General features: G+C 40.5%; 1 protein-coding gene across 1 annotated transcript in view; it reads left to right on the forward strand.

The window, feature by feature from the left end:
* The first annotated feature begins 6,765 nt into the window (after positions 1 to 6,765).
* The window catches only part of PIK3CA (phosphatidylinositol-4,5-bisphosphate 3-kinase catalytic subunit alpha), a 75,681-nt gene continuing 56,483 nt past the window's right edge, over positions 6,766 to 25,963 (forward strand). The window contains exon 1 of the mRNA XM_063441053.1: positions 6,766 to 7,020. The gene's annotated coding sequence lies outside the window, so the exon portion shown is untranslated. The remainder of the gene's footprint in view (positions 7,021 to 25,963) is intronic.

Below are 25,963 nucleotides of genomic sequence, written 5' to 3' on the forward strand. Positions count from 1 at the left end.
ATGGAATTGATGAAGATACTTGGGAAAACTCCTCTGTCATTCATGCTGATAAATTAATTTCCGCTTTCCACAAACGCTACCCTTCTAAACCATGTTAATAGCACCCAGAGGTTGCTCATTACGGAGAGGGTACTGTCATGCCTTAATTCTGGTATCCTCTTACTTCCGGGTTCCACGGAGCTTAGCCACACCCCCTTATGACACGGTCTCCTTACTTAATGCGACCGCACCAGCTGATAGACGCTGGATTATTGAACTACGTACCGCACTCACGAACCGGCTACAAACTTGTCTGTGAAAGCCATCTGTTACCGGACCGGACTGGAAGACTACTCACGTCCCCTTCACCTCTCCTCATCCTCGACGAAAGCCTGAACTCTCTACACACATATCATTGGATATAACCGCCTCTGAGGAGAACTAGGGAACCTGTTTTCTCTTTACCGGAAGCTAAGTAACATTAAACCTCTGTGATAAGAGTTACATATCTAAAGCCTTTATTGCCTGTTACCAAAGTCTCATTATCAAACAACCCAGCTACAGCTATCTTCAACCTATCCACTATTCGAGTTTAGCTGCACCTGTCTTGCTTCAGATAAATGCTAATGGAACAAACTATTGTAATTGCTTATCACCTAACTTGTTAACTCAACAAACAGACTCTAAATGATTCAGAACCTGCTAATTGCAACCGTTTATTATTTAAAGCTACAGTGCCTGTAATTCTGGACTTAAGCAACCGTTTATTATTTAAAGCTACAGTGCCTGTAATTCTGGACTTAAGCAACCGTTTATTATTTAAAGCTACAGTGCCTGTAATTCTGGACTTAAGCAACCGTTTATTATTTAAAGCTACAGTGCCTGTAATTCTGGACTTAAAGTCACAATATCTTCTAATTGTTCTAATAAATATTCAAGCTCTAAGAAATCTGCAGTTGTGTTCCTTCATAACAAATGTTAAACGTGACAGTAGCACTCCCAGCGCCTCTCCTAGCTTAGCCTGCTGAGAAACCCAAGGACTCACCAGGCGCATTATCTGCTCCTTCTGACGTCATGGCAAACGAGGTACCAGCTTGCTCACCGTCTTCAATAACTGGCACTTGCCAGTTCCAGAAGTTTGACAGGATTTCTTCTTCCTTTTCCCTGCAATTCTCATCTTCTTGCTTCCTCTGATAGGTGGGGGGGAATAACTCACTCTTTATTTAGAAACTATCTTCTTTTTTCCTTGAAGCGTACTTCTATCACTCAGGATTATGGACATTTTAGGCTCCTCCTCAGAGTCTTCGCCTTTTGCAGCCTCCTCCTCAGGTTCCAAAATGTCCATTAATGTTAATTCCTGTGGGCGTGAATCAACTTGGGAGGAAGGAGCAGTCAAAAGATACTGCATGAGCCATTCAGTACCAACACTGCTGGACGCCCTCCTTTTAATTTCCTCAAGTAAATGCTCCATAGCTGCACTTCTGTTAATAAAAGCAAAGCTAAAACAAACAGCTAACAGGAAAAGGGAGGGAACAGGGAACAGCTCTGATCCAAATTTTACACAGCTATTTTGGCATAAAGTTTTTCTATAGCTGTTTTGGCGCCAGCTGTTACTTCAGGGCGCCTTATATATTGCAGTTTTCCCGCTTTACAGTGCCCTCAAGGAAGGGCGCTCCAATCAGAGGGCTGTCCACTTGGAACTCTGCAGCACTATATGTCCACGAGGGCATCGCACAGACCATTGCTGATGCCCTCGCGACCCGCCAGCAGCGTGCGCGCATTAACCCTCCCACTGCTAACCCCGTGTACTGTCTGATGCTGTGCTATCACAGCGGGAGGAATGGCAATGAGAGAACTGACTGCAGACACTAGGTGGCATGCTTGATGTTGTGATGCTGGGCTTGAAGACCAGCACGAAAACCTTACTGAAGCAAGATCAGATCCTGCCCCACAGGGTTATAGGATGATTTGGGACTCCTGCCGGTTTGCTCTAATTCCCCCCTGCCTATTCCCATACTGGTTAAATCTGTTACTTTACTTCAAAGCATCCAACCAGCATAGTATTGTTTTCCTCTTGCATTCTATTCTATACAGCCTACTAGATGCAGTGATACATGTTAAGCCTGATGCTTGATAACTGACCTGAGGGCCTGTTTGATGTAATGCTATTTCAACTCTTCGTGTCTACAAAATGTCTCCATTAACCAGTTAATTTCCAGTAAATCGTTTAGACATGTATGTTTAGCCTGAATATTATATACTACAAAAATGACCTTGAAATGACCAACTCTGATGATGTGTTTTATCTTTTACTTGCATGTGGTGTTGGGACATTGCAAGTTAATCTGTTATAATACAATGCACAAAAAATATTTTAAAATGAAAAATCTGATAATTGTATTGATGTACATATTAAAGGAACACTATAGTCACCTAAATTACTTTAGCAAAATAAAGCAGTTTTAGTGTATAGATCATTCCCCTGCAATTTCACTGCTCAATTCACTGTCATTTAGGAGTTAAACACTTTGTTTCTGTTTATGCAGCCCTAGCCACACCTCCCCATGCTATGTTTGACAGAGCCTGCATGAATAAAAAACTGGTTTCACTTTCAAACAGATGTACTTTAACTTAAATAATTGTATCTCAATCTCTAAATTGAACTTTAATCACATACAGGAGGCTCTTGCAGGGTCTAGTAAGCTATTAACATAGCAAGAAAATCTTAATTAAACAGAACTTGCAATAAAGAAAGCCTAAATAGGGCTCTCTTTACAGGAAGTGTTTATGGAAGGCTGTGCAAGTCACATGCAGGGAGGTGTGACTAGGGTTCATAAACAAAGGGATTTAAATCATAAAATGGCAGAGGATTGAGCAGTGAGGATGCAGGGGCATGTTCTATACACCAAAACTGCTTCATTAAGTTAAAGTTGTTCAGGTGACTATAGTGTCCCTTTAATGATTCTACCGTGTACTATGGTTTTTGCTTCCTACCTCATAAATAAAAAAATAAAAAAAAATAAACAGATTGCAGGAGATACATTTTAGTCCGATTTCTACTGGCACCTTGCAGACTGGAATAGCAAATTTATACTCTTGCTTTTATGTGCTTTTTATGTGCAATGCAGATGTTATGGCTTTGCTAATAGCGAGTCACAGAATAACAAAACAATGGTATTTAAAACATTATCATTTTTCTTATACTACAAAAGCGTCACCTTGTTTACTTAGATTCCAGTTAAGGTTAATAAATTGAGCTAATATAAAAGCATAATAAATAAATCAGCAAATAAAATAGTTAGTTTCTTTTCTTGCTATACTAGAATAGATTGTAGTTTGGATTAATATTTGTAATACTAGGTGGCCAATATGTACAGACCATTTTGGAGCTCTATGAAACTATAGAAGAACACTAGCCATTCAATGGTACTAACATACTATTTAATAAGCCTTGAAGTGACTACAACATAAGCTTACTGATAATAAAATAATAATAAAAAATTAACACACTATTCTGTACATATCCAGCAAATTCGCAGCTCTGTTTTGGCTCCACTGTGAATATGGCAAATGTTATATAAAGAAAAAGTTATCTGTTCTTTATACCTTAATTCTCAACTTCCTTTTCAAATGACTCATACTAACCACATGACTTCACTTTTAAACAAACCATTGGAAGCATGAGGTCATCGTAAAAATTTGGTACATGACTCATTTTTTCATATGATGGTAAAAACAACTGCAAGGAAAGTGACTATAATATACTTTAATTTTAGAAACTACAGGATAATATGTATATTTTGTAGTCTCCTTATGCCCTAAATAAAGCAATCACCCTGGCAAGCTTACACGTTTTTATTAATCACAGATTCAATATTTTATGGAACAAATGAATAGGCAAAGAGTCAGTTTATAATGTACTTTTCTTTCTAGACACTCTTTGCATTCACCTGTGACCTGTCAGTTACTCTTGAGGACCCTCCCCCTTTAAGAGGCAGATTATCCCATTTAGGCGGAGCCAGTGATAAAGTTGTGTAACTGGACCTCCCCTTTTATCCCCACTCCCACCAGGATCCTGCTTTTTGGGAAGCCAATGTTGAGGGTTATAATATGTGCATCCTAATTACAACCAAATGTATTTTGCTTAACCCCTTAAGGACCAAACTTCTGGAATAAAAGGGAATCATGACATGTCACACACGTCATGTGTCCTTAAGGGGTTAAAATAAGTGCTTTGTAAATTTTCCAGATCCTATATTTTATCCAGACACAAAAAAAGTACTGATTTTATACAAGACCCCGTCAATCAAAAGCATTCAGAAAGTCAATAATATCCACATACAAAAAAAAACCATCAGGAATTGGAGATTTATCAACAACTGCATGGCAAACGAAAATAACAATGCATCAGGCAGGATGCACATTTGCAAATTATCATTGACTTGCTTTTTTTTCCAAGTGAATTGATCATTTAAGGAACTATTTACATATTAGCAGCCAGTGGACAAATAGTGAAAAAGCCCTCGGCAGTGCAAGGGTTAATTAAGAGGCTGCTGGCCAGCACTTACAACCTCCATTATAATAATATGGAATTTATTTATTTAACTTTTTTTTTTTATGTGGCGCTTGGCTAGCAAGTGCTGGCCAGCCGACATATAATTAACCCTTGTGCTTAAATTTTTTTTTTTTTTTACTATTCTAAACTGACTCAATGTAAAGGTTCCCCTATCCTATTTAAATTTATGCATCAAGATTTCAAGGCTAATTGAGTCTTGGTTTCATGCCAGAGAGTGGTAGCTGGGCAACAGCTTAATTGCCTCTTAGTCCGATGAGGAGATAATATGTTGTATAGTTATTCTCTGCAACATCAGCAATACATTTATTTTGCTGTTCCTTCTATCTGATTTAGTGAGTAATTCAAATAGACAGACTGCATACATATCTCCCCTGTAGTAGCATGTAACTATAGTTTCTTATGTGGCTACTTTTTTTTTTGAGCAGATACATTTGATACAGTGGGCTGCTTCTGTTACTTTATTTTGTTTTGTTTTGTTACTTTGTGTACTTTTCTAGTGTGCACTCTTGAGTGTCAAGTAACCAAAACAGTGTGATGATCTAATATAGTGATTTCAACTGATAAGGCACCTTTTCTACTTCTTTGGATGTCTCTTTGGGATTACTTAACTTAGCTAATTTCTTGAATCCATATTGTTGGCTTTTACCCTTATGCCCTGCTCTTGTTACTTTGGCCAATAAGACCTGTTATATTTCTAAATCTGACTGGATATGGCATAAAGGGACACTCCAGGCACCCAGACCACTTCTGCTCATTGGAGTGGTCTGGGTGCCAATTCCCACTACTCTTAACCCTGCAAGTGTAATTATTGCAGTTTTTTTTTTTTAAATATGCAATAATTACCTTGCAGGGTTAACTCCACCTCTAGTGGCAGGTCACTTCCTGCTCTATAGCACAGATTATCTGTGCTAGAGCGTCGCTGGATGTCCTCAAGCTGTGTGAGGACCTCCAGCATCGCTCATTTCCTCATAGGAAAGCATTGAAATTATTTTTCAATGCTTTCCTATGGGGAGCGCTAATGCGCATGCGCGGCATTGCCGCGCTTGCGCATTAGGTCTCCTCGGCCGGTGGGCGGGATCAGTCTCGCCCACCGGCCGATGGAGACAGTAGGAGGAGCGGCGCGGAGGAGGAGACAGCGACGAGGGACATCGTCGCTGCCTCAGGTAAGTGACTGAAGGGGTTTTAACCGGGGATTGGGGGGTGGGAGGGAGAGGGTACCTCCAGTGCCAGGAAAACGGATTGTTTTCTTGGCACTGGAGTTTTCCTTTAAAGGGACACTCCAGACCCCTAAACTACTTTAGTTTGCAGAAGTGCTTTATGTGTGAAACATGTGTCCTCTTTAGTTATTTTACAAAAAGTGCATGTTTCAATAGAAATTGGCACTTCGATAAATCAACCTTGTCAACCCCCCTGGCTTTCAAGCAGAAAACAGGTCTTGTTACTTCCTGGTATGCATAACTCAGTGGAGGTAAAGTAAAGAGGCAGCAATTGCTCAGAGCACCTGCCTTGCAAATACTTTGAGCTGCATTGGGAAGTTTGTGAACTGGGCTGGAGAAGGAAGAAAATCATGAAAAAGCAGCAGATTAGAGAGAACTGCCGCGTTTGCAAGCTGTTATTAGCTATACTGCCAATGAATGGGGAAAATAAAAAACATAATTAAATGCGTGCATGTTTACATTTAGAGAATATCTACTAGACAGTTATTTTTATTTATTTTATTTAGGCAGTGGGGTAAACTAGTAAATGTGAAAACTGCCATTCCAGTCGGTTATGTTTACTAAATGTACACTAAGTACTGCAGTTTACATATTACCCAATATAGCACCAAATTATGCATTCTTCCTAACACCCATCAATATGGGAATATGGTATATTCTAAGTTTTCAGAATCCACTCACAATGATGTCCCAAAGCTGCTCTTATATATAATATTATATAACAGATTCATGCATTTTATATTAATACCACTAATTCCTTTATAAAGTTATTTAATATATATATATATTATTTTTATTTTATTTTTATTTTTACTGTGACAAACTCTCACATGGAGTAGAAATTATTTGTCTCGATCATATTGTAAATAAAGCATTATTATAAAAAAAAAAAAAAATACAACTAAAAAAAAAAACCACAGTCTTTCTGCAGAAGGTGGCTGCACGTGACGTCACCGGATTTGCTGCCGGATGCCGGAAGCGGGAAAGGAAACGGAGCGGCTGGGGAGGAGGAGGAGGAGAAGGAAAAAACAAACAAAAAACAACAGGAGCAGCTCCGCACCGGACAAGTTACCGGAACGGAGACCGAACCCGTGTGTTACCGGGTCAGCCTCGTCTCCCCCCAGCCGGGGGAGGATGGGGAGAGGCAGCCCGCGGTGACCGGCTTGGGAGGAGGGATACCCGCAGTGTGCTCACATCCTGTCTCCACACTCATCATCTGCCGACCGTGTGCGCTGCTGGCGGAGAGCAGTGAGTATTGGCTCTGTCCCCGTGTGGTTTATTGACATTGTGTACTGTATGTGCTGGGGGGCTCCATGTCCTGCTCCTCTAATTCCCTCATGTCTTGCCCTGGTGTTCCTGGCTCCCGGTTTGTGTTTGAATTGACATGTTAGCAGTCAGGGGTTTCCCAGGTATTGGTCTGCCAGGGATGCTTTGGGTTGATGTCTCTGAGGCCGGGGCTGGCAGCGTTTTGTTTTGCACGTGTCTTCTTGTTCATGTAGTAGGCATTAGAGGTATTTATATTTTTTTTTATTTTTTTTTCATTACTTAATAATGAATTATGTAAAAATATAAAAGTAAAATTCAGGGCAAAAGTTGGTGTCCCTCCCGCCCCTCTTCCCCGAATTTACATTTTGTTTCGGTTTTCATTTTGCTGCGAATCATTGTTTTGTAAATGAAAACTTGAATCCTTGAATGTTACTTTAGAGTTAAAAAATAAATAAATAAAAGGAATCGCTAAATTTAGGCTCCAAACCTCATGTCCCTTTAAGGGTTGTTAATTGAGAAATGCAAATATACCCCTACAATAAAGGTTTACAGGTATTTAGGCAGTACAGGTAAGTGCCCTTAAGCTTTTACGTTGCATTCTTCTATCTTGGATTAAGAAGTGCATATGTCACTGAGATCAAACAGGTCCCTGAGTCATTTAGAGTGAACATGACTAATTTGGAAGCAATCTCCCTCAATTGCACTATTAATGATCCCATGCCTTTGTATTCTATATTCATAGCAATATTCTGTATTTGATAGTTATGACTCTAAATCCTTTTGACAACCAGTGCATCTAATTTATAGTTTGTGTATATTACACAGATGTCGTCACTTGACAATTAGACTAGTAGACCTGTCAATTACCTAATCTTTGCTCATGACAGGGTGACACATTTGCCATTGAAACAGCGTTTCTCAATTGATACCTTATTGTTTTGGTTATGTGTGTCCCACGCCATGACCACAGTTCTAGTAAGAAGTGGTTTACCAGGAAGTTATAAGGTATGTCATGAGAACAATGCTATACAGCAAGCATGTCAAACTCGGGCTAACACCGGCCAAATAAACGAGGTTTAAGTTAGTGTGGGCCGCAAAAAAAACAAACTTCAGTTTTCATAGAAGCATAGTTTTCTTTCAAAAAGTACAGTATAAAAAAAGTTGCCTAATCAACACTGGACGTCCTCATGCTCGTAGGGCTTCAAAGTAAAAAAACACACAAAAAAACAGCACATTTTATTTTAAGGAGACGTGCATTTGCACATAACCAATGTTTCAGTTTAACTTCCTTGACATATTAAAAGTTTGGTAATGGGACTGAAATGGTGAATGTATGCTGTTGCACAGCTGTAAAAACCAAATGACGGTATCTTGTTTATTTCGAAGTCCTATGAGTCTGTTTGTTCTGTACTTTGGCTGAGATCAATAAACCTGATGAGCGCAGCCAATCCAATGCTTTCCCATAGAAAAGCATTGGGAGGCTATTGTGAATGTGTGGTAAAAAGCTGTGCAGACTATCAGCATCTCCATGGGGAGCGTTCAGAGCCTCCATGCAGACCCAATCTAATACACTACCCCTCCACCCAATCTAATACACTGCCCACAAATCCAATACTTTGCCCCCAAATCTAATACATTGCCCCCTTCACCCACTCTAGTACACTGCCCACAAATCCAATACATTAACCACAAATCCAATACACTGCCCAACCTCCCTCCACTCTAATACACTGCACCCTCCACCCAATCTAATACACTGCCCCCACTCTCAAACTCTAATTTAATAAGCTACCCTCTCTCCTCTTAATTTGCTACACTGGCCCCCATCCTTTCCAAATGAATACACTGCCCACTCCCTCCCTCAATTGAATACACTGCCCTCCGTCCCCAATTTAACACACTACACAGGAAGGTCCCTCTTCCCCTACCTTAACAAGAGCCGCCATCCTGCAGTTCCAGCTATGCTCTTCTCTGTTCAAGCACTGCGAGCAGGAGGTAAGGCGTGGCTGCCCTGCTCTGCAGACAGCCACTCTCCCCTCTTGTGGCCGCGGGAGGGTAGGCAAGAATCAGACTGGAAATATCTCTCCTGTCTTGCGACTGGTCGCAGCCACAGCACAAAGATGCCCCAGGGCAGGCGGGCTGCAAATATAATCACTGTGGGCCGCAAGTTTGACGTGCTTGCTCTACAGAAACAATCGCTGTTGAGTTTTAATGAATAATTCTCATTTAAAATTCATTTAGTTGTTTAATATATCCGTCACTCCCTTCTATTCGTCAAAAAATACCCAACTTAGAAAGTATAAAAACAGACTACATATTGTGCTGGATTTTTATATAAGAGACTAAAGTGTTTTACATATACATGTAAAAATTCAAAATAGTTTTCTTTAAAGGACTATAGTGTTAGGAATACAAGCCCTACATCAACTATTCCGATGTTTTCCCATATGGGGGTTAGTGCGCATGTGCGGTAATTCACTGTGCCAATCAAATGTTCATTAGGAGCAGTGTTTGACTGAGAACCTGAACAGCCACTAGAGGTGTGTTTTACCCTGCAAGAGCCACTGTACCCAGACCACTTTAAGATAAAGTGGTCTGTGTGCCTTTAGTAGTCCTTTTAAGGGACCCTCAAAACTATCTTAAAGGATGAAACACTCCATTATAGCTTACAGTATTGGGTATGGTGCCAGCCTTGCTCTTCCAGATTACATAGTTAAACAGTTTGAGCTAATTGACTACTAACCTGGTTCCTCTCTGGCACCCGATAAGATTTTTTCCTGCTTTCTGAAGCCTCTCAGTTAAATCCATCCATGCAGGGACATGTAAACTGGCTAAGAGCACTCAGCTGATGCTTTCAGCGAAGGTAACTGGAAGTTTCTTGCAGGTGCTTCTGGCAGCTTCCCCGGTTGTCAAACCATTCTTAATCAGTTTGACTACTTTGACTGAAAAGGCACCAGGCCAGTCCTGACACTGTTATGGTGCTTGGAGTATTCTGTATGGGAATATTTTGGTCCTATATATACATATTGCAGTTTATCCTAATATATTCATTACAAATTCATGGATTATTTTTTCACAATTTATTGCATGAACTAAACAATTTCTAAAACTAGACCTGCTCTGGTGTGTGTTTAAAGAAACACTATAGAGTCAGGAACACAAACATTTATTACTGACCCTGTAGTTTTAAATAACACTATCTAGACCCCTTGCCCCTTTAAATAGAGTAAAATCTTACCTTTATTCCAGTCTGCTGGTGCTGGCTATGCCCTTGATCTGCCTCCTTGGCTGGCGTTATCAGAATTGATCATCTCAGCCAATCAGAATGCTTTCCCATAGGAAAACTTTGGATTGACTGAGATTTAAATTCTGATGATATCAGCCGAGGAAGCAGGCTGTGGGACGGATCCAAACGCCAGCCTGGCCAATCAGTATCTTCTCATAGAGATGTATCAAATCAATTCATCTCTATGAGGAAAATTCAATACATTTTTAACTCTAAAAACATTGCGAATGTAATGCCGCATCTCCCTTGAAAAATGATGACTATGGTGACATCAAACCCATCCTCTGTCCAGAGTATCATTCACACCATTAAATGCTATGTATAATCAACAATATACAGCTAAGCAGAAAAAGAAATATACAATAGCGTAACACAGCTTAGATTCAATAAACCTCTGCTTTTAAATTGCACTAACAAGATGTGTGTGTATCACAGTATATCAAGAGTTTCCCCCCTAAAGTTTTGGGGATTTCGGGTTTAATGCCCGATAGGATTCCTCTCACCAATAAAGGATTTAGTTTACAGTGGTGTATGGCCAAAAGTATATTTATTAAAATTAGTCAAATATAAATAATAGAATGGTCCTAAGCGTTTCCCCCTGTACATGGTTCCTTCAGAGACTATTTAAAAACCTATATTCAACAAATAGCAATTCAAATCAGTGCAATTAAATGCTACTGTTTTTTCTCAATTTTGTAATCAAACACATCAAGAGTAAATCAGACCGTTTTTGTCTTAAATTACGCAAGCCTTTTGCCATTTCTCCACAATTCTTTGTCTCCCAAAAGTATAGTGTAAGAGTTAATGCATAATTATCTCGTGAAAATTGCATCTTTGAATAAAGCTTTAAAAATGACCCTTTTTATGTGATTGTCGGTTTCATGACCATTCAGTCAGGACACACATTGCATCAGAGAAGGAATATGAGAAACATTATTTGTTTGTCTTCCTCCACCTGCTATGTTCATTGACAGAAAAGGGCAGCACTTCTAACAATGATGGTAAGCCACGATGGAGGTGCGCAGTTCCAGGATAAATAAGTGTAACTTAGGTGTTAAATGTAGGGGATAAGTAAGTATACTACTGAATATCTTGGAAAGTGACAGGTCCTCTTTAAAGGGTTTATTTAAAGAAACACTAAATGCACCCAGGCTTCCTCATTAAGATGAAGTGGTCTGGCTACAGTGGTCCTTTACATTTTTAACTCTGCATTGTAAAGCATTGCCGTTTTGTAGATCTGTCGATGTTTACATTGCAGAGTTAAATACACCTTTACTGGCTGTCTATCTGACAGGACCCTAAAAGTGCTTCTGTTTCAGAGTCAGACTCTGTTTTCAGAGCTACCCTCCATTTAATTGTGGAGTGCTGGCTATACATGCACTTTTTGTCCCCAATACTCATTTTTTAGGAGCTTGGATTGGATGAAAGAAAAAGTGTCTGTGGGAGGTGGATTGATCAGATAGAAAAAAGATAATGCCCTTTATTTCAGTTTTTATTTAGATATGGTGGAAGCCCTGAATCTAAATAATGAGAACACTATTGCGTTAGGAATACAGGTCTGTATTGTATAGTGTCCCTTTTAATAAACTTTGTATTCTGTTGATTAGGGGTGACTGGTGAAGCTTAAAGGGACACTTTAGTCACCAGAACTACAGCTTAATGTAGGTGTTCTGGTGAGTATAGTCAGACCCTGCATGCTTTTTAATTTTAAACACTGCCTTTTCAGATACTTCTCAGATCGCCACTGGAATTGCTTCCTGAGGCAGTGCTGCACAGTGTCTCCCTATAGAGATGCACTGATTCAATGCATCTATTTGAAGAGATGCTGATTGGCCAAGGCAGTGTTTCGCTCCTATGGGAAAGCTTTGTGATTGGCTGAGATGATTAATTCTGATCCAAGGAGGCGGATCGTGGTGGAGCCAGCATCAGCAGACTCATGTGGTGCTGTGAATAAGGTGAGTTTTACTAGCTGCATAGCGGGTGGGGCTAAATAGGATGTGGAATACACATTTGTCGCAAACCCCTACTTTCGAAGTTTGACTCCACCCTCTGATGCTGTTTCCCAGTGGCAGACCTAGAAGATTGAACAATAATACTTCATCTCTGTCTCCCTCTTTAACGATGGAAAATGTATAGATTAATAACCATTTACTTTTTCTAACACCAAGACTCCGTTCTGACTTCTCCTACAATCCTTCATAAGGAAACATTGTAGACGAGAAGTACATAAGTGGCACACTACTCCAGTTGAATGCTTGTCATAGAGGAGCATTGAGTCTAGTGTTTCTCTATGATAAGCATTCATTGAACTTCAACATCCTTGTGCAATCCATGACGATGTTGAACGTCAAGAACAGTCTTGGTTCTTACTTCGGAAGCATCATCAAGGGGTTTTGGTATGACAGCCACTAGAGGTGTGTTTAGCCCTGTAATAAAAACATTGTTGTATCTCTAAAACGGCAATGATTTACATTACTGGAGCAAAACGCCAAGGGCACAGCACACAGACCACTTCATTAAGATTATGGTTTCTGGGTGCCTATAACTTACAGATGTTCATGCTCTACTGGTCCAAAGCAACTGGGTGAAATTGTGTTAGAGCAGACTAAGCATATAGAAGGATTTTTTTTTTTTTTTTGAGAGAGAATTGGCTTTTTATCCAAAATGACCCAGAAATTCTAAAATGATTAGCTGAACAGCTGTTTGACGCAATTTTTTTTGACTGTGTTTTGGCATAAATGTTACAGATCAGTTTGCCAGAATTCACTATTTTCAGATAAACCCAATGGTAAAGTGCATAAATATTGCAAATGGTCTACTTCTAATACATACTGCTTTCTAGTGCAGACATAGAAATCAAGATTAAAGGAACAGTATAGTCACCTAAATTACTTTGGCAAAATAAAGCAGTTTTAGTGTATAGATCATTCCCCTGCAATTTCACTGCTCAATTCACTGTCATTTAGGAGTTAAATCACTTTGTTTCTGTTTATGCAGCCCTAGCCACACCTCCCCTGGCTATGATTGCCAGAGCCTGCATGAAAAAAAAAACTGGTTTCACTTTCAAGCAGATGTAATTTACCTTAAATAATTGTATCTCAATCTCTAAATTGAACTGTAATCACATACAGGAGGCTCTTGCAGGGTCTAGCAAGCTATTAACATAGCAGGGGATAAGAAAATCTTAATTAAACAAAACTTGCAATAAAAAAAACCTAAATAGGGCTCTCTTTACAGGAAGTGTTTATGGAAGGCTGTGCAAGTCACATGCAGGGAGGTGTGACTAGGCTTCATAAACAAAGGGATTTAACTCCTAAATGGCAGAGGATTGAGCAGTGAGGCTGCAGGGGCATTTTCTATACACCAAAACTGCTTCATTGAGCTAAAGTTGTTCAGGTGACTATAGTGTCCCTTTAAAGTCTGGGCTTTGAGATAAGAAATTTGCATACTGCTGGTGCCCTTATTCTCTTTTTCTACAACTATTATTTACTTAGACTGTTGAAAATGCAACATATTGCAAAAAATTGTATTTGAGATGTCTTGCTGTAATTTAGGAAAATATTTGCAGTTTCAGAACATTTTGATAGAAATTGAGATTAATAAGTGCTCTTGTTGCCTTCTGTTTTTTTTTTATTCTTTATTTTTGTTATGCAGAGTATAACAATAGTACTTTCCTTGCCCCAACGGCAGTTGCAGTACTTCGGATTCCACAAGTTATAGACAGAGGTTGGGCAGTTAGAAACAGCACATTTTATATTAAAAATAAAAACAAAAACAAACAGTAAGCTTACAGGCTAGTGAGCGACAGTCAACTTTGGGAACTACATAACTTAGCTGTATAGCCTGTGGTAGTGGCTGGGCAGTCTCTCACCTCTTAGGGGGAGTATGTAGTTACAGTTAGGGGCAATTGGAGGCGAATCAGACCTTTTGCCTCCTGGTCAGTTGCTAGGTGGCTGGCGTGAGAGGAGGCTATCGCCCTCTAGTTGACACGATGGACCAATCTGTGAGTGAGGGGGGGCGGATGAGGTACAGCCCTTGAGCCAGCTAATAAGAGGGTTATGTGTCAGCGGGTACCTGAGGTAATGTCAGGACTTGGGTATTATTAACTTAAAACATTATTTAGGTAACAAAACTAAAACAATTGCAGGCAAAACATAGTGTTGGACTGTCCTGGAGTGGAGAGGTAGTGCGATCTGGCCAGTCCTTCAGGTGATAGCTGCCGGTGCCGAGGTGGTTCTTTTGGCAGCTGGTACAAAGGAGCAGATCCTGGCTGGGTCCCAAGTGTGGGGTTGTGGCGCTTGGGTCTCCGGTGTCGAACCTGCCTGTATCATGGGCAGTCCCAGGTGTTGCAGGATGTCATTTATTTCCGCGGCCTCTTGGACTTTTAAGTTCCCTGATTCTCGGGGTATCAGCAGGTAGTTTGGGGAGCCCCATTTGTAGGGGATATTGTGCCGTATCAGTTCTGTTGTCAGTGGATTTAGGGACCTTCGCCACCCCAGTGTTGCTCTGGAAAGGTCTGGGTAAAACGTGAGCTTGTGGCCTTCAAAGTTGTACGGTGCTTTGTTCCGTAGTGCCATGAGGAGCGCTTGCCTGTCCGGCCCATTCTGGAACCGTACAATAACGTCTCCATGCACTTCAGTGGAGCGCGATGCTGGTGCTGGTAGCCTGAAGTACCCATCCAGGGCCATCATTTTGGCTTGCTTGGCCTAGAAGAGGTGTGTAAGTAGCCTTCTTATGAGGTGTGGGATTTCAGAAGGGCTTATCTGGGCTGGTATGCCCCTTATTTTAACATTCTTCCATATCCTCCGATCCTCCATCATCGCCATGCAGGTCTGGGCCTGCTCACGTCTCAGCTCACGGATCTCTTGTTCCATTTTATTTAAGCGGGATTCATGTGCGGCTGTGGATATCTCGGTTTCTTGAAGACGTCTCGACACTCCGCTAATCTCCTCCTCTTTGAAGGAGTTAATGTCGGCAGTGAGATTGCGTCTGAGGTCGTCCAGGAGTGCCTTCAGTGTGCCCTCTGTCACCGGAGAGCCTCCAGATCCTTTAGTCAGTATGTCCGCTTTCTGTTTTCTGGCAATGGTGGCCAGCTCCACCAAGTCAGGAAGGGATGTTTCGCTGGAGGAATAGGATAGCCCGTCGGATAAGGGCGCCATGGCAGGCTTCATAGCTCCCTGAGGCCTCCTCAGAAGCTCTTCGATGTCGTCGGTTGTCGGGATTTTGTACGCTTTATATTTTTTCGATTTCCGCCCCATCATAGGTAGGTGCAGCCCTCTCATTTAGTGCACAGTTTTGGGCTGAAAAAGCAAGTTTTGGGCTGTATTTTGCTGGTTTTGTCAGGACCACTCTCGTGTTGCGTCTTGTCAGTGCGGTAGCTGGCTCCACCCCCCGTTGCCTTCTGTTTTGAAGAACTATTCACTGGTATTATTTTTTTCCTCATTGTAGGTAAAAGGCCTTCCTTTCCTCTGAGCGGTTTCCTGTAAAAACATAAATATAGGGAATGAAGAATGTCTTATTCTGGGCCTGAGCATTTTTTTTTTATGTAGGCTATATAAATATCTGCATAGGTGTTTGAAAGCAATGAATGTTTGAAGTCATTGATGTGTCAGTAGTCAATAAAGTATAAAGGAAAGTTGATCTTCTTCTTAAAACGTAACCTCGTTTTTCAATATCCTCTGCTGGGAAAACACAATTTAACTTATGAAGGGTAATTACAAAGTAATTTTTTCCTCTTATAATTGTTCTCTTATTAATAATTCGATATGTTAGTGAGTTATGTTGTTTTGTCTTTTAAAGCAATGTTCCTCAATCCTTAGTTCTCATCCACTAGCAAGAATTTCAGGATATCCTGCTTTTCAGCCCAGATGAGAAAAATACTAGCCTGTTCTGAGAATAGGTTTAAAAAATTATGTTTTGGTAGTAGCTGGTTTGTTTGTTTTATTTTTATAAAGTTACATTTTGCACATTTAATTTATAGTTCAGTCAGTACGTAACCAAATTAATAAGCATTCATTTTAAATATAAATAATTTTAAATGGACATAGTTTGTCATTTATGCATTACAAATATATATTTGTTTATTTGGATTAAACATAACCAGGCTGGTTTAAATGTAGTTGATACTGAAACCGTTACCTAAATTTGACCTAGAGAGATTACCGGTATAGTCCTCTCGTGAGCAGCATCTATGATGTATTAGGAAACCATGAGAAAATATTTTCAGGATCTGTCTATGGCAAAATGAGTAAGCTTCTTCAGGAATTTACTCAGTACCCTCTATCGTGAAACAAGAACCTTTTGCAGTAGCATACTGTGCTCAACCATTTCAGTATGATTAGTTGCAGTTCTCCTAAAAGAGTTCCTAAAGATGACTTTAAGAAGTGTTTGATAATCTACACAAAAGCAAGATTATTTGGGTTGATTTTAATACTTACATTTTTTTCCATAATCCTTTGATGCATAATAACACACTTTTCTATCATGGAATATTGTAACCTTTTCCTTCTAGTAAAGGAATTGATAATCCTAATTGTTTTGCACAAACAAGAATGAGCTCTTGCAGGTGATTTGATGACATTACTGTGGCGAAAGTGACCTCGCTGCTGGTTTTTGGAGGGGCCTGTTTGCCAGCCTCTTGCCCCAGGACTATGGCCCCTGGGGTTATTGCCCTGTGGAAACGATTATTTGGGCTGATTATAAATATGTAACTTTTATGGAGATTTGATGGAAATTTAGAAGTTATAAGAATTGTATAAAAACTGTATTTTCCTGCCTGTGATTACATCAACCCATTGTGTACAGTAATTATATCACAGGCAGAGGGGAGGGTTTGTTTGTCCTAACTGGGAGTGTTTAACGGTATTATAATGTATTTGATTGGCTGTGCCACAAAACCCAGTGGGTGGTAACAGTGTGTAAAAACCTGTATAAAAGAAGCAATAAAACAGCTCTGTCTGTTCCTGCTTACACTCCAAACTGTGTGTCGTCCAGTTATTGGAGGGAAGAATATTTGCTCCTGTGTCTGCTGTTCCAGCTTGCAGGAGATTCAACGGGGAAAGTCCTTGTAAGGACTAGAGCTAATTCCCCATTCGGTTCCAGAGTTCCCAGGACTGAGTGTTGTCCAGTGTCTGGAGGTGTCTGCTGGAGTGCTTGGAGCCCTCAGGAAGCGCTAGGAGCATCCTTCATCGGAGGTACCCAGTCTGGGTGCCAGGTGATCTAATGGCAGTCTCGTTAACAAAGCTCAGCTTGAGTGTTTTACCATTCTAATACATATGGATGCATATTGATGTGTGGGAGGTTACTATAACTTGGATACATCTATAATAAGTTGAGATAAAAACATACTGTAGTAAATGGATGAAGAGGACCCGCAAGGAGTCCAAATGTGAGGCAATTCCACAAGTGAAAAAATTGAGCGGAGAGATTGGAAACCATTGGCTGTTTCATAAGATTCTCAGGAAAGCTTATTTTAATTTAAATTTGCAAGATATCACCATTGCATAGAGGGTAATTACGTTTAACTAGCATACATACATCTAGCTTTTTCTGCATCTTGAAAAAGGAAGAGTCTTAAGCTAAATGATACATATAACTACTTAACTTTGAACCACAGACAGGAAGATGGTGCTGACCTTGATTAAATTCACAGAAGATGTTTAAAGCGTAACTGTCACTCGTCTGGAAATTCTACATTGAATAATGTATTTATTTCTTTTTTTCACATAAGGCTGTAAACTTTTAAAATGTTTTTGCTTTTAATCTAGGAGCCTGCTAAAAAAAAAAAAGTTAGGAGCCAGTATTTTCTCAACGACAAAAAAACAATTCTTAAAGGGACGCTATAGTTACCAGAACTACCACACCTTAATTTAGAGGCTCTGGTGTCTATAAATTGTCCCTGCAGGCTTTTCAGAGAAAAAGCAGTGTTTACATTGCTGCCTAGTAACACCTCTAGTGGCAGTCACTCAAAATGCCAAGTGTCTCCTATCTCAGTGCTGCACTATATGCAGCACCTACATTTAGCGTCTCCACGCACTGCATGAAGGCCCTAAACATTCCCCCTTAGAAATGCTTTTGTTTGTTGCGTCTCTAGGAGGAAATGCTGATTCGTAATTGATCATCTCAGCTATGGGGGCGGGCCAGCTATGGCGTTGGGAAAAAAAGGTGAGTAAGAACACCATTCCCATGCCATCAGAGGAGGCTGGTGAGCTAAACACACACTCACTGACTCACACACACTTTGTCTTGCACAGTCACAAAGTATTTAATGGATACACACACAAAGATCCATAGATACATACAGACATGCACACAGATATTCTTAGCCACCCTCCTGTTTCCTACCTTTTGGGCTCACGAGGGTGGTTTTCCTTTGGCCTAGTCCAAATGGGCTGCAGGTGACATTGGGTTAGAGGGGCTGAATGCTACTGATGGGAGCAGGCTCACGCTGTTCCAGACTCCTCCTGTCTCTCGAGCCCCGTGCCCCGGGAGGAAGTGATGGTAAGGTCAATTACTTCCTCCTGGTGCTGAGGGCGCGCAGGGGAATTGGCTAGTGACCAGTTCTGCATAATATTAGCGGGCTGAGCAATTTAGGCGGGCCGGTTGTGAGGAATGTGTGCGGAGGGTGAAGGGGGAAGGGAGCGGGTGGTAAGCAGGTAGTCTTTACTTGCTGCCATTCCAGCTTGCAATTCCCCTGCAGGAGGAGCAAAGAGGGAATGGGCAGACCAATCCCAGGACTAAGTTCTTGGTTGCCATGGCGACCTGACGCCTGGGATTTTTCGAGCCCTGCAATGAGTGAGCGGAGAGAAACTACAAATAGTGATATATTTACTATATGTCTCCCTTGGTGTCCTCTCCTAATGCAGGTTGCTTTGTAGTTCAGAGCACTCCGCAGCCTCAGTGATTGAGCTTTGTGCAAACCACCTTGACCTTATCTATGAAAATATATTCACATATGTTACAGCAGGGCTCGACAAATCACAGGCGCCAGGAAATGTTGCCCTGGCGCCTAGCATTTGAAGCCCTTTAACTAAAGGCAGGATGGGGGATCAATGAAGCTTGCCGTCCGCCCTGAGTTGTGTGCAGGCGCCAGGCTGGGACAGCTTGTGAGGGAGCAGTGATCTTCCTGCAGCTCCTCTCTGCTCCCTCGCGCTGTGTAATAAAACAGGGAGCCGGAATATGACATCATTCCGGCCCCAGCATCACTGCAGACAGTGCGAGGGTGCAGAGAGGAGCTGCAAGAAGATCACTGCTCCCTCGCACACAGGAATAGCAGCCCCACTGGACCCCATGGAAAGTCAAATCAGCTCTCCCAAAGGTAGGGAGGCTGGGTGGATTAAAATGGAAAATGTCATTTTGTGTGTGTGGGTGTATGTATGTCTCTGTCTGTGTGTGTTTAACCCCTTAAGGCCTCATGACATGTGTGGCATGTCATGATTCCTTTTTTTTCCAGAAGATTGGTCCTTAAGGGGTTAAGTAACTACACCCCTCCAGTCACAAGGGAGGTGTTTTTACTCACCTTCTTTCCCACGCTGTGCCAGTTTTCCGCGGCTTGTCCTGCCTTCCTGCCTTCCTGGCTGAGATAATTAATCTTTTAAGATCGCCGTTAAATCAATGCTTTCCTGTAGGACAGCATTGGGAAGATATTATGCATGTTCTCTATATTCATCATGACACTGAATGTCAATGCAGCACTAACGCAGTAAGCACTGTCAGTGGCCTCTAGAGGTGTTCATATGCTGTAATGTAAACACTGTTTTTCTCTGACAATGCAATGTTTACAGCAAAAAGCCTGCAGGAACTGACTACTCACCAGAACTACTACATTAAGCTGTTCCTATTTAATTGAGCTTGTGTCATCAGATAGAACATGCACTTTTTCACAGAACACATTTATAAAATAAAAATTTCTAAAAGCTATGGAACCCAATGCCATGTGGCCTGAATTACCAGTGTTGTTGCATAAAAAATATCTGATCCAATAGAGAGATATTAGATATTTGTTTGCAAAATAAATGTTGTTCAGTCTTTTAAATGTTTATTCACCCAACTCCGTTTTGAGTAGTGTTTTAGAAAAAGTGTTATCTATAGTGATAAAGGTACAGCAAGGGTTTGTGATTATTTGCATAGAGTTCAACCATGTTTTTTTTACTTGCAAATAAATGTTATAGATACACCTCTTAAAGCATCTTTGTCACCAAAAAAGTATTTATGATAAAAATGCTATTAAATACTTATATGGACAGCCGATGGATGTTTGGATGCACACTATATACCCTTATTTTGAAAGTACCATTGACGTTGATAGAGGAGGTAATGTCAAAGGTTTGTGACTTTTTTTTTTTTGGGGATCATTTATATGTTTACGATATTGGAGTCACAAGACTTGACAAAATAAGAGACCTGTTTAAGGAACATTCCTAGAACCATAACAACTTAATCATAGTGAAGTAGGTATGGTATTTAAACCTCCAGCTTTTAGGGGTTTAACCGTTCGCAAACATTTTAACCCTTAAGTCTTGAATTCAGCACAGTTTAGCTTTTCTCCTGCACTTCTAGTTGACTCTGAATCTTGAAACAGAAAACCTTTAACTGCTATCTGAACCTGCATTAAAAGAACACTCAAGGCACCAAAACAACTTAATTTAAATGGTGTTCTGGTGCCAGGAAGCTCACTTCCCCCTCAAGGGGTTAAGCCATTATCGAAGATGCCTCCAGAGCCAGTCTCCGCTCACTCCCAGGCAGCATTCTTCTTCTGAAATTTGTGCACTGAAAATAAGTGCGGCGTGCAGCCGAGCAGGGACAAGGCTGATTGACTGAGTATGGTCAGCTGACACTCTGAGCCAAACAGTAGCTCTCCATTCACATACCTGCTTGAGAAATTTATTTTTCTCTAGCCATTTATTTTTCTCTAGCCATTTTTATGAATGGGGAGCTTCTGAGTATTCCCTTAATAACAGTGCTCCATATGGAACCCGAGCACAGCATGTTAGCTGTACGTGGACACATGTCAGGCAGGCTGATCATTGCTTGCTCAGCCTGCCTACTTTCAGCACTGTGCTGGGACACACAGGGGTGTTATGCTCTTTCCTAACTTAGTTCTGGAGGCACAGAAGCCTAATTAGTTCTGGAGGCACAGAAGCCCAGACAGTCTCCCCGCAGTGGATTAGGACCCCTGGGGCCATGTGATCGCTCAACAGAGCGGTCACATGGTCACAATAGGTGTCCATGTGTCTGCCTGCAGGGGGACTGTCTGTGCTGACGGGCAGTCTCCCTGCAACTGTAAAATCCCCCAAAAAAGTTAATGTTAAAAAAAAAAAAAAATTCTATGCGTAATATATATATATATATATATATATATATATATATATATATATATATATATATATATATATCCATATAATATCATACTAAGTGTATTTTTATATTAATATAAAAATACACTTATAATTAAATTACACACGTGTGTGTGTGTGTGTGTGTGTATATATATATATATATTATAAAATACAAATAAGTAAATTAAATTAATTTTTTTTAAATAATAAAAATTTAAAAAAATGACATCTATATAAAATTTTATTCTAACTGTATTTTGATATTAAAATATATATTTTTATATCAAAATACACTTAGAATGAAATTGAATATGTATATATAAATAAATAAAAATAAAACTATATATATCCATATACAAAATTACATAATTATATAAATATACACAAAGACTTCAAATATTTAAATATGCATAGATATTTAAATTCTACGTGCGTATTTATGAAATATTTTTAAATAATTAAGTTATTTTATTAATTGCAATTTGAGGGACCTGCCTGCCAACCCAGGCCAAAATTCCAGAGAATTTAATTTGCTAGCATTGTATTTTACCCTGTAACTTTCTATGACGCCCTAAAACCTGTACATGGGGGGTACCGTTTTACTCGGGGTACTTCGCTGAACACAAATATTAGTGATTCAAAACAATAAAACCCATCACAGCGATAATATTGTCAGTGAAAGTGACTTTTTTCCGCATTTTTCACACAAACAGCACTTTTACTGATGATATTGTTGTGATACGTTTTGATGTTTTGATACATTAATATTTGTGTTCAGCAAAGTCTCCCGAGTATAGCAGTACCCCCCATGTACAGATTTTATAGCGTTTTTGAAAGTTACAGGGTCAAATATTTTTACATTGAAAATGGCCAGGTTGGTTACGTTGCCTTTGAGAGCGTATGGTAGCCCAGGAATGAGAATTACCCCCATGATGGCATACCATTTGCAAAAGAAGACAACCCAAGGTATTGTAAATGGGGTATGTCCAGTCATTTTTAGTAGCCACTTAGTCACAAACACTGGCCAAAATTAGCGTTCAATTTAGTTTTTTACTTTTTTCACACACAAACAAATATGAACGCTAACTTTGGCCAGTGTTTGCGACTAGGTGGCTACTAAAAAAGACTGGACATACCCCATATTGAATACCCTGGGTTGTCTACTTTACAAAAAAATATGTACATGTGTGGTGTTATTCAGAGATTTTTGGCAGATAATAGTGTTACAATGTCACATTTGAAAAAATGTATGTTTTGAAACTGCAATATCCTACTTGTACCTATAGCCCTATAACTTGCAAAAAAGCATGTAAACACTGGGTATTTTAAAACTCAGGACAACATTTTGAATCTATTTAGCAGTTTGTTTGTTTTATTCGCTTTTGTAGATGAGTAAAAGATTTTTCAAGTAAAAGTAAAAAAAGTGTTTTTTTTTCAATTTTTTATCATATTTTTTATTTTATTTTAAATTAAATTACATGAGATTATATAAATAATGGTATGTAAAGAAAGCCTTTTTTGTCCTGAAAAAAGCAATATATAATTTGTATAGGACCAGTAAATGAGAGAGCGAAAAATTACAGCTAAACACAAGCACCACAAAAGTGTAAAAAGAGGCCTGGTCGCAAATGTACAACATTGTAAAAACAGTACAGTCCTTAACCCCTTAACGACGAGTGACGGACGAGGTCCGTCACTCAGGGGAAAGCGTTAATGACGAGTGACAGACCTCGTCCGTCACGCGTTAAAATTAACCACCGATTGCCGCAGTACCGGCGATAGCGGGGTTAACGCTGTTGCTGCGTGCCTCCGAGTCAGGGGCAGACCAGCAGCAGCAAATCCCGATATCCCAGCCCAGGTGATCGCTGTGACAGTCAGTCACAGCGGTCACAATGCTGCTGGGATATCTGATCCGCCTCCCTCCACCTCTTGTGGGTTTGTGAAGTGGAGAGAGACGGATCGGTGCTACATTGTGTCCCAGAAGAATAGCTAAGTTTTCCCTTTTATTAAAAAAAAATAACCCTTTCCCTGCTGCTTGATCACTGCTAGCAGTGATCAATATACAGGTCACAGTACTTTACTGTGATCTATTTTTTTTTTTTTGTAACCCTAAGGGGTTACATTTTATTATTTGATTTTTATTAATTTGTGATTTAGTTATTTTGGTGGGTGGAATTTAGTGGGAATTAGGGAATAAAAAAATATATATATTTAGTTAGTTTTGTTAGCTGTGTTAGCTGTATTAACAATGTTTAGAAAGTATAGCGCAGAGGAGGCTTATGCCCTGTTAGCGGCCGACTCAGAGGCGACTGACACTGCCTCAGAGAGTGAAGCAGAGAGTGACGCAGGGGACGCAGGGGACGCAGGGGACAGGGACTATATGCCAGATACTGCAGGACCATCAGGGGAAATCGACGATTCCCCTAATGCTGAACATGGTGCAGATGACTGGGTAACCCCTAATAATTTTTCCCCAGGCATCCCAGTGTTTACAGCCAACCCTGGCATACAGGCTGACCTGTCTGCCTATAGTGCACTAGATGTTATGCAGCTGTTCTTGGGGGATGAGATTTTTGGAGAGAGAGTCACCCAGACTAATCTCTATGTGGAGCAATATCTGGCACGCAATCCAGACTCTCTTATCTCCAGGAAAGAGAGATGGAGCCCAACCAGTGTGCCAGAATTGAAACAATTCTGGGCACTGACCATGTTAATGGGGCTAATTAAAAAGCCCACAATTAGGATGTATTGGGCTAAACATCCTATTTGCAATACCCCCATTTTTGCCGAGACAATGACAAGGGAAAGATATGAAGACATACTAAGATTTATGCACTTTAGTGATAATAACAAGTGCCCCCCAAAAGGTGATCCGCAGTATGATCTTCTTTACAAAATACGCCCTTTAATTGGCCACTTTAACAGTAAATTTGCCACTATATATACCCCCAATAAAAACATTTCCATTGACGAGTCCCTAATGAAGTTTAAGGGAAGACTGGGGTTTAGACAATATATCCCATCCAAAAGATCCCGATATGGGATAAAATTTTATAAACTATGTGAAAGTGGCAGTGGCTACGTATACACCTTCCATGTATACGAAGGAAGGGATAGCCACCTTGATCCCCCAGGTTGCCCAGATATAGTAGGGACAAGTGGGAAAATTGTCTGGGACTTAATAATGCCACTACTTAATAAAGGTTATCATCTGTACATTGATAACTTTTATAATAGCATCCCACTGTTAAAAATTTTGTACTGCTTCGAGACCGTGGCCTGTGGCACTATTCGGAAGAGTCGCACAGGTTTCCCAAAGGCTCTAGCGAACAAAAAAATGAAAAGGGGGGAAACAGCAGCTCTCTGCCAGAATGAACTGCTGGCACTCAAGTACAGGGATAAAAAGGATGTTTTCATCTTAACCACCACTAATGGTGAAAACACTCGGAGGGTCGCAGTTCGTGGCAGAGACTAATGTAAACAGGTGCCAGTCTGCATACGGCAATATAATCGGCATATGGGGGGGCGTTAACCTGTCCGATCAACTGATGCAGCCGTATTTGATCATGAGAAAGACCAGGGCATGGTATAAAAAAGTGGGCATATACCTGATGCAGATGGCAATCCACAATGCCTTTGTCGTTTTTAAAAAGGCAAATGCTGGGCTGAAAAGCACTTTTCTTTCTTTCCAGTTTGAGCTAATTTCTAAGCTGCTAGAATGCCACACAAGGAGACCATCAGTGGAGCCTAGCAGAAGAATGGAGGCAGGTCACTTCTGCTTTAAGATTCCACCAACCCCCAAAAAGCAAACCCCCAGAAAAGGTGCAGGGTGTGTTACAAGAGGGGCGTAAGAGTTGAGACCAGCTATTACTGCCCTGATTGCCCCTCTCAGCCTGGCCTATGGATTGGCCATTGTTTTAAAATTGTTCACACCCAGGCCGAATAAGTAGACCAGTTTTGGGGTGTGATATTTAGTCATCTGTCTGGTTACCGAATCTTGGCTTTGTCTACCATTTATCCTGTCTTCTCTGATCCTTGACCTCGGTTTGTCCTATCGTTGTTCCGTTTCTCTTTACTCCTTTGACTTCGGCTTGTACCTTGACAATTCTCTGCTTGTATAGCCCGGCCATTCTAAGGACCGGTATTACAAGTTTCTCTCTCTGTGTTCTCTCTCTTTGTGGTCTGTCTGTGTTTTGGTTTCGGAATCCATGACAGCTTTGCCCGGGACGCAGATGACTGGGTACTACCCCTGGATAAGTTTACCCCAACTATTCCCCCTTTTCACAGCAAATAGTATGCACTT

This window comes from Pelobates fuscus, chromosome 2, assembly GCF_036172605.1.
Source record: "Pelobates fuscus isolate aPelFus1 chromosome 2, aPelFus1.pri, whole genome shotgun sequence".
Classification (NCBI taxonomy): Eukaryota; Metazoa; Chordata; class Amphibia; order Anura; family Pelobatidae; genus Pelobates; species Pelobates fuscus.